The 12407-nt window shown below is 38.8% G+C and overlaps 1 pseudogene across 1 annotated transcript; it reads left to right on the top strand.

The window, feature by feature from the left end:
- The first annotated feature begins 11698 nt into the window (after positions 1 to 11698).
- On the top strand, positions 11699 to 12056 carry LOC101562249 (annotated as a pseudogene). The gene has a single exon (XR_001116971.2). The product of XR_001116971.2 is annotated as a 40S ribosomal protein S21 pseudogene (transcript).
- Positions 12057 to 12407: the final 351 nt, after the last annotated feature.

The following is a 12407-nucleotide window of genomic DNA, read 5'->3' as shown; positions in this document are numbered from 1 at the left end:
CTGACTTTAAGCCATGACCCATCACTTTGAGCTTTCTGAGGCCAATGATCATTTAGTGAGGAAAGGAATCATATTCTTTAAGGAGCCATTTATTTACAAGCAAATGAGCCAATGCACTAGCCATGAGCGGAGAAGAGCCCAGGGTTAAGCTCTGAGTCCTCCCATCACGTAGGCCACCTAGACCAATAGATGCCAGCTGAGCCTAAGTAAAAGAAGGAGGTAGTGAGTATCAGTTACCGGTCCACAACTCAGCACTGGACTGAACTAATTGGAATACAAGATGAATCATTCCCAAATAACAGGCATCTTTTACATAAGACAAGTAGACTGAGTAGCACCTCCTTTCAGCACTGGCACCCTGGTTTCCCACCCACTGAGTCTGTCGTCTGATGACAGCCAACAGTTGGGGCCCTCCCCAAGAATGGTCCTCAGTAGCTAGAAGCTGCCCTGCCCAAGGTTACACTCACATCAAATCACTAATCAGTGAGGGATTACAAAAGCCTTAGCCCCTTTCCTCAGTCCAAGACATCTCAGGAGAGCCTTCCTTGTGGGAGAGCTGAGGAGTCACAACCTCATGCAGTTCACGGCTCCCTCTAAGGCTGGCCTCCCTCCGCCCCTTCCTGGTGCATCCTTAAGTCCAATCCCAACAAACCAGCTGCCCACAAATCCCCACTCCACAGTCTGTTTCCCACTGTTGCAACTTGAATTATAACAATTGGCTTCTTTTTTGGTTTCTTGGCACAGCTCAATCTATTATTACGCCTTCTGTACATTTACAGCTCTGTGTACATAAAAGCCCCAATTGTATAAGCTTCAATACTTCATACTTTTGGTATTATAAACAGGACCAGGTTACTGAGCCTTGTGGTTATTATTCCTAGGTGAGTTTAAAGCTATTTGTACACTGGCAAAGTACAATTCACCTGCAAAAATTCCAAAGGATAAAGTGCATTCTGTCTATCTCACAATTTAATATGCTTTAGAAATAACTTACTGTGCATGATATACGCTAGCAAACACTTGACAGACTAGAACTTTTTAAAATTTTTGTTCTACATTTTTTATCTATCTTGGGTTCAGTGCTTGGAACACTGTTTGTTCTGCAGACAGTAGCTCAAATGTCAACACACAACCTTTTGCTTTGTAATTTATTTCCTATTGCAAACATTTCCTAAAATATAACTTAAAATGTGTTACATTATATAATTATCTATCAATAGCAAATGATGTCTCTGATGTCTCTTAAACTATTATTACAGACAAGAATTAAGAGATCAGACATGGTGTTTTTCCAGAATTAACTGACTAGACAACTTTCAGTCACAATAATTCTGAGTTCCTTTAAATATCTCTTTATTTTTAAATATCTTTAAATATTTTCAGGAGTGACACAAAACTAATATCTTTGTATTATTAGCTTGGTTTGCTTGATCTTGCTCTCATCACCAATGAATTCTCTATTTAAATGTGTTAGAAGTTTTTCTCAAAGCTATCACAATCAAAACGCAAGTCTTGACTTCTCTTCCCCTCTGCCAACAGAGTGATTCTTGCAAACTCAAGAAGTAGCATCACCCTCTACATTGTTGACCAACTCAAAACTCTATTTGATTCATATATTCTCCACTCTAAAAGCAATTCATCACTGAGCCCTATCACTTCTATCTCCATAGCGTATCCTGAAACTCTGTGGTATTCATCATCCCTGACCTCTTTCTTGTCAAGCTCCACCACTTCTAATCTGCAATAAACTCCTAACTTATCTTCCTACCTCCATTACTGCCTGATTCAGGGCACAAAATAGTTAGGAAAAAATATTTTTAGTGCAAGGCCAAATATATTATGATTCTACTTAGTCTCAAATGCTTCCTATTGAACATAAAATAATGTCTTTTTATTGTAGCCTACCAGCCACTCCCCCATCTTCTGTTCTCCTGAGTTCATATCATAGCATCACCTCTAACTCCAGATACTGTGGTTTTAGTGCAATGGTAGTTTTTGGTCAAATGTACCATTATCTATCATCCTCAGACCTCCTGCTCTGTTCCCCCTGCCTTGAAGATTCTGTATACCACTGTTAGGCTAGATTGGCTTGAGACATGCTTAAATTATTCAGGCATATTTCTGGTTGAGTATGGGTGGGTCATGTAAGCATAACTTCAGAAATTATAGCTTGTAGGAGACACTTCCAGGACCTCATCTCAGTCCAAGAAGCCAATATTTATAATCCCAAAGTTATGTTATTGGAAACTCATCAAGTTGATTCTAAACTACCACTTACAATGCAACCCAAGGTGAAAATAAAGACACTAAATTATATTTTCAATCATTGGGGAGTTGAGGGGCTCTAAGTCCAGCCAGGAAGATGGCTTTCTGGAACCAAGAGTGTGACCCAGGTACTCACCCTATTTTTATTCAGTGGGGGAGTGGCTTGAGGAGGATTGACTGAGAATTGTGGAAAGTAGGGGATCATTGTGAGCTGAGCTAGGTGGGTGGCCTAAATTTACCTCTGCCAATATGCAGGGAGAATATGCAGAGAGAGTAATCTGCATTATATAGTATCTAACATTTTGGTAAGTCTGGTGCTTCAGCTTTGATGTAGACTTTCAAGCCCCAGGAAGTCATAGCCTCTATCTCCAGGCTCCATCCCAGCTGGCACCACGGAGCCTTAGCTCTACCGTCCTGTCTCAACCCAGCTTACATTAAAGAGCAGCAGGTATAGGTTACCAGGGAAACACTCATGCCACCTTCAAAGACTATGTCCAGCACCTCAGCTAGACCAATATACATTGCTTAAGGCCAATTGAAGGACAAACAGGAGTCCTAGCCAGCTCTGTACAGAAAAATACGAGGAAATAGGCCAGGCTCAGTCAAAATGGAGACAGTTACTCTTCTTCCAAGGAGAGCTGCTCAGGTGATCCTCCACAATAGCTTGTGGTTGGCCCCTTCCTCTCTAGCACTTTTGTCAAAGCAAGCAGATTTTCCCCATCGCACTCTTCCATCATGACAGTTCTGCTTTGCAACCAACTGACCATGGACTGAAACCTGTGAATCCATAAGTGAAACAAACCTTTCCCCCTTTACATTTAGGTATCAGTTATTGTGCTCCAGTGGTGGGGAAGTGACCAGAATGCTGTCCAATGGCTTCTGTTGTTGGCTGCATCTCAGCACCAGGTATTAGTTTCACTGCTACTTTCTCAGATGTTTCTCTGGTCAATCTCAAAATAGACTACCAGTAGTCACTTTTGAATGGGATATCCTGCTTAATTTTGTGGACTTTATGGCAATCTTTTTTTTTTTTCTTTAATTTTAATAAAGGTCTACAAGGTCTACAAATAGGGTTTCACTACATAGGTCGAACTCATAGTGATCTGCCTGTGTTCAGCCTCCCAAGAGCTGGGATTACAGGCATGCGCCACCACATCCAGTCTCAGTCATCATCTCACTGCCCCCAGGAGGTGAGGCCGGCATGGCAGGCTGGTGATCGAACCTCCAACCTCTGTGTCTGCATAAGCAGGTGCTTTAATCCACTGAGCTATTTGGTTTGTCCTGTGGCAATCATTTATTCTAAGTGTGTACTTACTATTCCTCTACTTATTGGTACATGAAAATAAGGACCTTATGTGACTTCAGTTTTGGAATACTTTTACCATACCTAGTTAGCACTTGAAGCTCAATAGATACTTGGTGAATGAACATACAGATAAAAAATAAATGATATACACATATAAATATTGACATATAGTGAACAACTGCAAGTACATTCATAAGGTATATTTTATATAATTAATAATTGATGAAATATGTAAATGAATCTACAAAATTTTGGTAATAAGGCAAACTGATGATGAGATTTAGATCTAAAAATATACATAATAAAGGTGAAAAATCTTCAATATCACCTACCATCATGTAAATGCACAATGAGAAATTCATCTCACATCCATTAGAATGACTACTAACAACAAAAAATCTGAACAAAACAAGTTGGCAAGGATGTGTGAAGGTAAATTGTATAGAAAATAATATGGAGGTACTCAAGAAATAAAAGTAACACTACTATATTATCTGCGAGCCCAACTTCTTAGTATATATCCAAAGAAAAATGAAATCAGTATCTTAAAGAGGTATTTGAATTTCAGTGTTCTTTGCAATATTATTTATAGTAGCCAAGACATAAAACAATCTGATGAATGGCTAAAAACAATTATATGCAAAAAATTTTTTTTAAAAAGAGGGTCGGGGAGATAGCTCAGTGGAATAAGCGCTTGCCTGGTAAGTGCAAGGGCCTGAGTTCAATCCCCAGTTCCACAAAAAAAAATAAATAAATAAAAACAATTGTATGCACACTGAAATATTATTCACCTTTTAAAAAGAAAATTTTGCCATTTACAACATGAATGCACCTGGGAGACATTTATGCTAGATGATATAAGTCAGATACAAAAAGACAAGTACTATAAGATCTCACTTGTATGTAGAATCCTAAGAGGTAACATTCGTAAAAGCTGAAAGTAGAATCAGTGGTGATCGCTAAAGTTCAGAGGAAAGAGCAGATGGAGGGATGTTGGGCAGAAGGTATAAAGCTTTCGCCACCCGAGGTAAGTTCTGGAGCCCTGGCATAAAGCATGGTGACTATAGAGTATTTGAAATCTGCTGAGAATAGACCATAAATATGCTCAGTACACAGAGATACAGATGTGAGCTGTGGGTCTGTTGGCCGCTCAGAATCTTAGCCATTTCATAATCTACACATGTATCAAGATATCATACTCTACTCCTTAAATTTATATGATTTTATCAACCCTATCTCTACATAGCTTTGTTAAAAGCACCTAACACAGGCTTCTTTGTATTACAACCTGTATTTTCCAACTTCTAAGCCAAATACATTTTCTCATAGTGTAAGTTTCTATACAATCCGCGGGGTTAATTTAATTCAATAAATGTTTCTCTATTCTGAATTTGAAAATGAATGTAAACTGTTAATTGGTGAATTGAAGGGGAGGATGAATGCGCTACCTTGTAAACAACTGAGCCCAAGTGCGAGCAGGAGCAGGAAAGCGGTGGAGGCGTCGGGTTGCAGCGAGGCTGCTCTCTGCTGATCTAACTGACTCTGACAGGAAGAAAAGGAAGTGACCCCCTGACTGTGACCTCATTAGCAGCGAGCTCCAACCAACCAATTTAAATGAGACCTGGGTCACTGAGAGAGAAGCAAAGGGGAATGCAACTTCAACGTTGCAAGGGAACACTCTCCAAATTGTAAAGAAAATCAAGATTTTCAAACAACTGTAGCTTTCTGTTGTGAATGATTTTATAACCCCATCAGTGTCTCTGAATTTTCCCATACACATCATTTACTTTGTTCTATTTTTTTTAAGTGAGAGAAGCCACTAGTACTTTATTTTCCTTCTTAAGCAACATTAACACCTAAGACGTGCAGAATAAATTCAAGTTCACACCTCTTCTGCTGCTATTAGTCAGGTGAAGAACATTTAATTAAAGCAGTGAGATGTAATAATGTCTCTTAGTATCTTATTTGTGATCTGAACACACTGCACCCCTAAAGATAAAGCAAAGTGCTGTGATATCTGAAGAAATCAGAAGTAGCATTCCTTGTTTTCCCTTAATTCCATCTCTTATTTTGAAGTCACCAGCAGGAAGCAGGGACAGGTAAGTTTCTGGATGACCACAGACAAGAAAAATACCATATGCTAGTACTAGAACCAAAACATCCCTGGGTTTTATTGCATACCTACTTTGATCCATATTGTCATCCTGCAAACTGCTTTGAGAATGATTCCTAAAGCCCAGCCAGATGTAGGAACAAAGACCTTTCTCATTGGGCAACAAATACATGCGAGCAATTTACTTAGACTACAGGACTCAATTTAATAAAACTAACAACATTTGTTCTTGAGTGCCAGTAGAGAGCCCCACACTGCTCTGGGTGCTGGGGGTTGGCCCACAAACAAGAATAATATTCTGCCCTCTTGAATCTTATATTCGAATTTTAAACTTTTAAAAACAAAATACCAAACATTTATGAGGTACTTCTCATGTGTCAGCCTCTGTTCTAAGTGAATGTCACATGCTGTAGCTCTTGTAACATTCAGAATACCTCTATAGACTTGATCTTATTGTTTTCTAAAGCCAAGCAAAAAGCAGATGGCAAGACTGAGTTGCTGGGTTGTTTAGCTCTGAAGTCCATGTATTGACCGCTGCTCTGCAGTTCCTCTTCTGTATTGTGCTACTTGTTACTCTTTCAGGTTCTTGTCTGCTATGGAATCATCCAGAACAAGTCCTGCCCATGATGACTTACAATCTCAGGAAGGAAACGGGCAATCAACCAATAATATAATAATTTCAGATAGTGGCTAGATCTCTAACCAGCACAGCTGAACTCTCTAAGAGCTAAGTACCAAATAATGGAGAAGAGAAGAAGGCAGTGGGGACAAAGGAACCAGCTAGAGCAAAAGGCCTGAAGGGACAGACCCCTCTCAATAGATCTGAGCAAGGTTGTGTGCCAAGTGCAGAAGAAAAGTACCAGCACTGACCAGAGAAAATACCAGCCTGCTCTCCACACTGCTCCGCAGCTACCTCGTGGAGGATGCTGAGGTCTTAACGGGAATGAAGACAGAGGGTCTTAGATCAGGGAGGACACATTTTAAGCTTATAAAAGACACTAGGCAAAAGGAAAAATGGAAATCCCTATTCAGGCTAACTTGGCATTTGCCATAATTTGCCCATTAATTAATTTTTATTTTCTCATGTTTGAATCTTCTAAAATAAGCTTAAAAGTGGGTGTGTTGTTATCATTCTACCCACACGTTTCCGGCATATGCTCATTAGCAGAAATGCTCTGCTGTGGAACTTTAGAGCCATTGCTATAAACCCTAGGATGGATTATAAACAGAACCAGTTCCAAAAGCAGAGGAGGCAAAGAGGGAAGGACAAATGACCACACTCAATACTGAGTCTGTCCTTGGGAGGCATAGGAATGTACAGCCCACCTGTTTTCACACTGGGGTCTTTATCCTCTCTTTTGATTGGTATTGTTGTACTAACTGCTTTGGGTTTCATTCTTCAACCCAGGTGCTGGGGTGACATTTCACTGACTCTTGGTTGGGATGATATCAGAACAAGAAGTACATGGATGCTGCCAGTCAGGACAGCTACTGCAGTGCAGGGACAGGGCCTTATATCCTCTGCTCTGCCAGGAATCACACCCACCCTTGCTGTATTGCAGAGACATCTAGGGGTCCAAGGAAGGGACCACAGTGGCGAGGGTCCTGGCAAAGAGGGCTACACTGGATAGTTGGTATTACAAACTGGTGCAGAAGTAATTTGATGTTTGAACAACTCTCTGGCATAGGGATACTGCTGTCTACATTGCCCTCTCTCCCAGGCCCTTTGTGATTTAACAAGGAGCATTCTAAACTGGGTGTGTCTCACAAGAACAGGCAAGGGCCGGTTTCACATAAAGTTATGTCAGTTCTCCCCTTCCAATACTTGTATTGTTTATACAAGAACAATCAAATGTATTGCCTGGAAATTTTCTTCACTGTGAGAGACCAGACTGTTTCCCATAATACATTTTTGCTGGAGTAGCTGGCTGGGCCAACCCAGCTCGGTTAGAAAAACACCACCGACCTCAGTCTGGTCAGCCCTGAACCAGACTGTTGTCCTCATGCAGACACCAAGCTATAGTACAATAGAGGATAGTTTGCCAGTGAATGTCAGTGGGTTGGTCAACAATTTAGTAATAGGGGCATTGTATTAAGCACACTGTCATGGTTATTATTCTTGAACATTGAACAACACAGCATCAACTCTGGACAGCATGTAAGAATTACAGTTTTTTTCTCTGAAGTAGTTTTGATAAATATCACACCCCCATCTGAAATATTTAGTAACAAAGTTTCCTATAAACTCAAAGACATACCGTGAGTTTTCAACACAAACAATATGAAATTTCAAATGAGCTTAAGTGATTATAATTCATATAAACTTATCAAAATATAAAGCATTTGAATCTGTAGAACATAAAGTACATTCTTGTATTATTAAATCATTTTTAGGGTATTTTTTTAAAATATGATTTTTCTGGAAGTATTCCACGCATCACTCAATATCTTGCTCTGTGATTTCCTCAGTCATTTTTTGCTCCCCAAATATTGATGGTGTTTTCTTTTTCCTTGCAGGAAAGAACTCAGAAAAAAATCTATATAAGCTTAATTCTAAGGTTTAATTTTTTAAAAAGACATTTCCAGCAACTACGCTGAGGATAGCAATGTGGAATACTAAAACCATGCTTGAAATACCTGTCGTTTTGGTCATCTAAATGCATACTGCTTCTCATGTCATACCAATTATTGCTATGCTCTCCTTAAAGTAATTTTTTAAAAAGATAGCAAAAGAAAACAAGAGAGAAGGAACAATATGCCACAGGATTGTCCTGCTACAATGTCATATATGGCTTGATTTCTAAATTTCTGTGTGAAAATGTGTTATTGTTTTTTCACATTTCATAGGGATTTAAATTTTAGAATATCCATGGGTGCTGGAAAATAGCAGTTCCATGTTATGTCTAAGGCATTTGATATTTAGATAGATAGTGATATTAAGCTCAACTGCCCCTGTTACTGGGTAATACTATCATCAAGATTCTCTTCTGGATGTTTAACAACTAAAGTTTGAAGGGCAAAAATTAGAGAACTATAGGGTTACAAAATAGCCAATATTTTGGCCCTAACCCTTCAAGCACAGTGAGGACTCAGGACATAAGAGAACCTGTACTGTGACATCCTATAACTCAGTCGTGTCTCAAATTTTCTGACCAAGGAGATTATGGGGCCACATAGGAAAGTGATTGACGACATATAGTGTGCCTAAGGAGAGTCACCTAGAGAGAAAAATTTATTTTAGGGTTTCACAGAAAGCAACTTGGTCAAGCAATGGCCATGACTCATCTACGTGGCTGACACTGACAAAGGATCTACAAGTTGCTGTACATGGTTCCAGTGTAAATTCTGAGGGGATTTGACTGACCTTGTCAGATACAAAAGTTACATTTTTAGTTATGTAGGTCTTGCTTTATCTTGGTCTTAACCATCCAGCAGAAAAGTATAAAAACGAAGTATAAAAAGCAGAGCCATATTAGTATTCTGAGCTGTAAAAGGCTCAAGTCAACAACTTCTAACAATTGCCAGTTGTGTGGATAACGCACTCCTATTATGGACTATTGAACTATATTGGGTTATTTTACTGAATTCAAATACCTAAAATCAATCTTTAGACTGGTTTCAAGTATGAAAAGGTCATTTAAAGACTTCTCCAAACACAGCTTCTCTAACTGCAGTGAAACACCCATCTCTGAAAAAAAAAAATGAAAAAAGGGGGATATGTTGGAAGTCACGAAGCTAGCAAATCAATCAAATATATGTAGGTGCATCCTAGCCCAGTGCCCAAAGCAAATAAGCTACCTCACTCCTGAGATGAACATCCTGTCTGGTTAAGGTTTACAATCAATTGGTAGGCAACCTAGTGTCTTTCATTATTAACTTCACAAAATTGTAAATAAAGGACAGTTTTGTTGTGAAAAAAGGGGGGGAAGGAACTATATATATACACACACATGCGCACAAGAGAGTTAGGATAGATATACAGCTACTTTCTCTTAGTTCACTGAGAATAAAAGTTTGTACTAATATTGTTTAGATAGATATCATGTCTGCATCTTGTCCTCTGAATAACTACTATGATGACAACAATATGCTATTTATTAATTATTGTAAATGTCCTACTAACCTGTTTTGAAACTGTTTCACTGCATTTTATTTTTCTCATTAAGATGAATAAAAATTATAATAAAAATAAAGACATTTACCCAGCTACATAAAAATATTAAATTAAGATTATTTTTCTCTTTAAACAAAAATAATATAGCAAGCTCATTTGTTTTTAGAATAATGTCAAAAATGTGATAGCACATATTCTTTTCTTATATAGGAAAATAATTTCTTATGATTATAGTTTAAGAAGGCCATAGTTTCTAAAGTGAGTTTCTATAAATTTCAGTCACAAAAATGTATGTCTACAGTTTTTGTTTTCTTTAAATCATAATTATTTCTTTTTAGCTGGTTTTAATTCAATTAAATATCTACCCTTATTATTTTAACACTGTAACAAATACTTTAATGAAGGCATGTTAAAAGATCAAAGCCAATTTCAATGTTTAATCCATTGGAAAATTTGATTTGAAACATTTTAATCTATTATATTTGAATGAAATGAACAATTGTCAAACTTTATTTCTTTTTCAGACAAGAAAAATGCAAAAGGAGCTGTGGAGATAGCTCAGTAGAATAAGTGCTTGCCTGGCAAGCACAAGGGCCTGAGTTCAATCCCCGGTTCCACCAATAAATAAATAAATAAATAAATAAATAAATAAATAAATGTATGGTTTAAAAATAAAGAAAAATACAAAAAAGCACATCTAAAATTAACCTTTCAATTCTGCAACCATTTTGAAATAAAAAATAATAAAGGTGGCTCTGTCCACAAGCATAGCCCTATCCAGACAAACATAAAGCAAACTCACAATTAGACACTTGAAAATTAATGATACATCCATTCATTCTTGTTATAATTCAAGGCACATCATCTCCTAGTACCTTTTCTTGCTAAAATCTAAACTTCTATACAATTTTCTTCTAATTAGCTCAATACAAAATCACAGGTATATTTTAGGCAACTCTTTAAATAAAATGGCCCTTGGTGGATTTTTAATACCTACCTGACCAATGTCCAGTCTTCTTTCTCTAAGCATTAGCCCCTAACCTTCATTCGATCTCTGCCTTCCTTCAGTCTCAATGGCTAAACTCCTCTAAATCAGTCTGCACATGAACCTTTCTGGCCACTAAGATGGATTCAAGTGTAAGGTGTGAACAAAACTGCTAAATCACTAAAATTTAGATCTATCATGGGAGCTGTCTGATTGCATTCACTTCTTTTTCTAAAAAATGTATGTATTTGGTACAGGGTATCCCTACACAGCTTGGACACATAGTTGTCCTCCCATCTCAGCCTCCTCAGAGCTGGGATTATAGGCACACACCACCATGCCCAGCTTCGGTGGCAAGTTCAGTGCAGGGCCAGCGCAGCATGCAGTACTGGCAATCAAACACGGATCCTTGTGCTTGCTAGGCAGGCACTTAGACGGCTGAGTTGTCTCCCTGGCCCAGTTCACTTCTTAATGGATTTGTCCTAAAATGACAAAGACCTTGAAATCACTGCAAGTCTATTGCCACCACTAGGACACAAAAAGGAGGCAGCGTGAAAGATGCAGACCACAGCAAATGGACAGAAGGTGTTGTCATGGTTTGAACTCTGGATGCCTTCATTTCTCCTGGCTTAAATTGGCTTCATATGGTTCTGCCCAACTTGCAATGGAAAATGTCCTACAAACACACATTTGTTAGAGACATTATGTATTTTTTTTTTTTTTTTTTAGTGGAACTGGGGATTGAGCTCAGGCCCTTCTGCTTACCAGGGAAGCACTTATTCTACTGAGCCATCTCCCCACCCCTGACATTATGTATTTCTGACTAACAAAATTATTATTAATCATTAAACTCAACAAAGTTAATTAATTTGGTCTAAATCTTAAAAACGTCTGTTAAAATCTTGGTTTCTAGCCACTTCCTTTCTCTGCTCGCGCTCGTCGCGTGGAGATAACAGGCGGGGCCGCACCATGCAGAACGACGCCAGCGAGTTCGTGGACTTGTACGTGCCGCGGAAGTGCTCGGCCAGCAACCGCATCATTGGCGCCAAGGACCACGCATCCATCCAGATGAACGTGGCCGAGGTCGACAAGGTCACAGGCAGGTTCAATGGCCAGTTTAAGACCTACGCTATCTGCGGGGCTATTCGAAGGATGGGTGAATCAGATGACTCCATCCTAAGATTGGCCAAGGCGGACGGCATGGTCTCCAAGAACTTTTGAGTGGAGAGAGTTGTGGATGTGGAACGTGTGCTGCAAATAAATGGTCAGAATGAAAAAAAAAAAATCTTGGTTTCTAAAGGTGAAGGCTTAATAATCACAAGCATCAGTCCTGTAACCACCTGCAACCATTGGGTTTTCCTTTTTCCCCTGTGCCTTTCCAACTATCCTAATCATGACTTTCCTGTTCTCTCAAAGTATCAAAAGAGTGACACTAACTGCTTAGTATCCTTCTATAAATCGGTTTTGCTATCAGCTATAGGCTTTCCATCTCAGCTAAAGTCGCAATATTCTTGTGACTTTTAAAAGCGATCTTTCATTTGTACTTTGCACCCAATTACTCACATCAGTGATTATTTAAATATTCTGGATCTCCTGCAGTCCTTTCTCATCATTATCATTACAC

This window comes from Octodon degus, unplaced genomic scaffold, assembly GCF_000260255.1.
Source record: "Octodon degus isolate 3935 unplaced genomic scaffold, OctDeg1.0 scaffold00009, whole genome shotgun sequence".
NCBI classification, from domain to species: Eukaryota; Metazoa; Chordata; class Mammalia; order Rodentia; family Octodontidae; genus Octodon; species Octodon degus.
Note: the sequence above shows the minus strand (reverse complement) of the source record. Positions and strands in the feature narration are given on the sequence as shown.